We start from the raw sequence: 4,780 nt of genomic DNA, 5'->3' as shown, positions 1-4,780 counted from the left end.
ACACTCCCCTCAAGGATCTCAGAGGGTTACAAAACACACTTGTCCACCCACGTTCAGGCACCAAGGCACCACTGTAATCCAACAGCAGCCAATGGGGAGTAGAGTCTCCTGACCTCTTGATGATGCATGAAATGCAGATGTGCCTCAAATAGTAGAAAAGCGAAAAGTATTCATCAAATGTTTTCAAAAACAATTCATACATGATGATGAAGTGGCGTTTATCTTGGGGTAAAGTTGGAAGTTTAAGAAAGAATGACATAGACAAGGTAGCTGCCATTCCTGCCTCCACCATGCCTCTAACTCCCCAATCCCACCATCACAGTATCCACCATTACTTATTGGGTAAGTATGGAATATTATACTGAAATAGAGATAATTGAAGAATGTACCTATGGAGTTATATATAAGGGTAGACAAAAAATTACAAGTCAACTGGTAGCCAAGAAGAAAATCAGACTAGGAAGTAAAGAGGAAGATGTTTCTAGTACTATAATTCAGGAAATTTCTTTATTAAAAGAAGTTTGTCATTCAAATATAGTCAGTCTTCAAGATATGCTTATACAGGATTCCAGGTTATATCACATCTTTGAATTCCTTGGATCTTAAGAAATACTTGGATCCCATCGCTCCTCGTCAGTTCATGGATTCTTCACTTGTTAAGGCTTATTTGTACCAAAAATTAAGTGTTAGGACTTCACCAAGATGAAAAGCTTCTTCACAGCAAAGGAAGCAATCAACAAAACTAAAAGGCAGCCTACCGAATGGGAGAAGATAGCAAATGACATATCTGATAAAGGGTTAGTATCCAAAACCTATAAGTAACTTATCAAACTCAACACCCAAAATATAAATAATCCAGTTAAGAAATGGGCATAAGACATGAAGAGAGCCTTTTCCAAAGAAGACACCTGGATGGCTAACAGACACATGAAAAGATGCTCAACATCACTGATCGTCAGGGAAATATAAACCAAAACCACAATGAAATACCACCTCACCCCTGTCAGAATGGCTAAAAGTAACAATACAATAAACAATAGGTGTTGGAGAGGATGAGGAGAAAGGGAAACCCTAAACCCTCTTGTACTATTGGTGGGAAGGCAAACTGGTGCAGCCACTGTGGAAAACAGTATGGAGTTGCTTAAAAAGTTGAAAATAGAACTACCGTGGAGCACCTGGTGGCTCAGTAGATTAAGCATCAGGCTCTTGATCTTGGCTCAGGTCATAATCTCATGGGTTAGAGAGCTTGAGCCCCACATAGGGCTCTGTGCTGATAGAGCAGTACCTGCTCAGGATTCTGTCTCTCCCTCTCTCTGCCTCTCCCCCACTTATGCACACATGCACATGCTCTCTCTCTCAAAATAAATAAATAAACTTAAAAAAAATAGAACTACCCTACAATCTGGCAATTACACTAGTTGTTTGCCCAAAGGATACAAAAATATAGATTCAAAGGGGTATATGCACCCCGATGTTTATAGCAGCATTATCAACAATAGCCAAACTATGGAAAGAGTCCAAACATCCACCAACTGATGAAAGGATAAAGAAGATGTGATATATATACATACACACACACACACACACACACACACACACACACACACAATGGAATATTACTCAGCCATCAAAAAGAAGGAAATCTTACCATTTGCACTGATGTGGATGGAGCTAGAATGTATTATGCTAAGCAAAATAAGTCCATCAGAGAAAGACAAATACCATATGATTTCACTCATATGTGGAATTTAAAAAACAAAACAGGTGACCATATGGGCGGGGGGAGGAGGAGAGAAGAGAGGCAAACAAACCACAAGAGACTCTTAATGATAGAGAACAAACTGAGGATTGCTAGAGGGGAGGTGGATGGAGGATGGGCCAGATGGGTGATGGGTATTAAAGAGGGAATTGTTATGATGAGCACTGGGTGTTGTATGTAATGATGAACCACTAAATTCTACTCCTAAAACCAATATTGCACTGTATGTTAACTAACTAGAATTTAAACAAAAATTTGAAAAGGAAAAAAAAAAGGACGTGTTTGTACCAAATCATTCAAGGGATGTTGTTTTGTCCCTCTAGAATAGCTCCCCACGGAGGCTTAAAACCTTGAAATCTATTGGCCACAAAGGAACAACTAAATTGGCTGGTCTGGGCCTTGCCAGAGCTTTTGGAATACCTGTCAGAGCATATATACATGAGGTAGTAACACTCTGGTATAGTTTTGCCCAAGTATTGCTGGGGTCAGCTCTCTATTCAACTCCAGTTGACCATATTTGCAGAATTAGCAACTAATAAGCCACTTTTCCATAGGGGTTCAGAAATTTATCAAGTCTTCAGGATTTTTAGAGCTTTGGGGACCCCCAATAATGAAGGGTGGGCAGAAGTGGATTCTTTAGAAGACTGTAAGAGTAAATTTTCCAAGTGGAAACCAGGAAGTCCAGCATCCCATATTAAAAACTTGGTTGTAAATGGCTTAGATTTGCTTTCAAAAATGTTAATCCCAACAAACAAGTTTCTGGCAAATGACATTGAATCATCCATATTTTAATGATTTGGACAATCCTATTGAGAAGATGTAGCTTTCTGACAAAAAATTTCCACATGCTGTCTCAAGAACAGATAGCTATATTTTTACTGTTACCTCTATTTTTGTCTCATGTGTTCTTTTCTATGTTGTAAAACTTAAGCTACACTTCATCATCTAATTTCAAAAGTGTAACTTAAAAATGTAAATATTGTTCTATATCAATTTAAATATAGTAATTCTGTGTATGAGTGTAGATCTCACTGTAACAAACTGTAACAAGTATTTGTTACTATAATAAAACTATAAATCTAGTATTGATGACAGGAATTAGGGGGCAACATTTTTTTAAACCTGTCAGTAAACTAAGAGCAGACGAAAACTTCCCCGACCTGATAAAGAGCAGCTCCAGAAAACCTACAGCTGACACCAATACTAATGGTGAATGACTGAGTGGCTTTCCCCTAAGATCAAAAACAAGGCAAGAATATCTGCTTTCACCATTTTATTCAACATTATACTAAAAATCCTAGCCAGTTTAATAAGGCAGTAGAATAAATAAAAGGCATGCATATTTGAAAAGAAGTAAAACTGTCTTTGTCACAGATGACATGATTGCCTATGCAGAAAATCCTAAAATATCTGCAAAAGAGCTGATTTCAGCAAGGACACAGGATACAAGGTCTATAAAAAAAATAGAATTTCTATATTCTAGAAACAAAGGATTAGAAATTATAATAGATACCGTTCATTTAAAAAAAAAAACACTGCTGTATTAGTTTTCAATTGCTACAAATTAGCAGCTTGACACAACAAACATTTATTATCTCACATAGTTTTGGAGAGTCAGGAATCAGGGAGCAGTTTCAGGGGGCAGCATAGCTCGGGGTTGTCATCAAGATGTTAGCCAGGGCTGCACTCATCTGAAGGATCTACTTCCAAGATCACTCATTCACATCTTGCTGGTAGAGGCCTCAGTTTCTCCTTTATGAAGGTCTCATTTCTTCACCACGTTGGACCTTCCAGTAGATCTGCTCCAATGTCTTTCAGAGCAAGCAATACAAGAGAGAGCAATGAAACAGCTGTAATGCCTTTGATCACTTAGTCTCAGCAGTGGCCTCCTGTCACTTCTGTCATACTCTCTTGGTCACACAGATCAACCCTGGTACAAAGTGTGTGGAGGGTGAGGGGTTCTATACAAGCGCATGAATACCAGGAGGGAAGGAGCATTTCAGGCCAATCTGGAGGCTGGCTACCACAAATACCACTTATAATAGCATCAAAAGACATAGAACACTTCTGGATAAATTTAACAAAATATGTGCTAAACCTCTACACTGAAATGACAAAATAATTACTGAAATATCTAAAGAAGGCCTAAATAAGTAAAGATATATACAATGTTTATGGATTGAAAGACTCAATATTATTAAGATGTCAATACTTTTCAATGTATTGGGATTCAATGTAATCTGAATCACAACGCCACCAGGTTTTTTCTTAATAGAGATTGACAAACTGATAGTGAAATTTGTATGTAAATGTTAAGAACTTAAAATAGCCAAAACAACTTTGAAAAGAAGAACAAAGTTGGAGGACTTAGACTACCTCCTACACTGCAGCCTAAAATAGTGTAAGAACTACACTATTTTAAGATTTACCATAAAGCTACAATAATAAAGACAGTGTGCTATTAACATAGGATAGACATATAGATCAATGGAACAGAACAAAGAGTCCAGAAATAGGCCCACTCATATATGGTCAATTAATTTTTGACAAAAATGCCAAAGAAATCCAATGGGGCAAATTTTTCAACAAATGTTGCCAGGACAATTGAATATCCCAGGAAGAAAATAACCTTGAACATTGCCTTACACTATACACAAAAATACCTTAATATTGATCACTGGCCTAAATATAAATGCTAAACTAAAAAATTCTAGAAGAAAGCAGAGAAGGAAAATGTTATGATCTTAGTATAGGCAAATAATTCTTAGACAATACACAAAAAGCACTTATTCCAAAAGGGAAAAAATTTGATAAATTGGACTATATCAAATTTAAAGTTTCCTATTCTTTGAAAAACAGCATTAAAAACAAACAAAAAGAAAATGCAGAAAAAAATATTTGTAATACATGTATCTGTCAAAAGGCTTATATTTGGAATATATAAAAAACTCTTATAGCTTAATAATAAAATATTAACTCAAAAATAGGCAAAAAAAAAAAAAACCTTGAACAGACACTTCA

General features: G+C 36.5%; 1 pseudogene; it reads left to right on the top strand.

Moving 5' to 3' along the window:
- The first annotated feature begins 348 nt into the window (after window positions 1-348).
- Window positions 349-2,582, top strand: LOC109253784 (cyclin-dependent kinase 1-like; annotated as a pseudogene).
- Window positions 2,583-4,780: the final 2,198 nt, after the last annotated feature.

Source organism: Panthera pardus, unplaced genomic scaffold (genome assembly GCF_024362965.1).
Source record: "Panthera pardus isolate Hobbes unplaced genomic scaffold, ASM2436296v1 HiC_scaffold_24, whole genome shotgun sequence".
Lineage (NCBI taxonomy): Eukaryota > Metazoa > Chordata > Mammalia > Carnivora > Felidae > Panthera > Panthera pardus.
The sequence above is the reverse complement of the archived record's forward strand: the minus strand, read 5'-3'. Positions and strand labels throughout refer to the sequence as shown.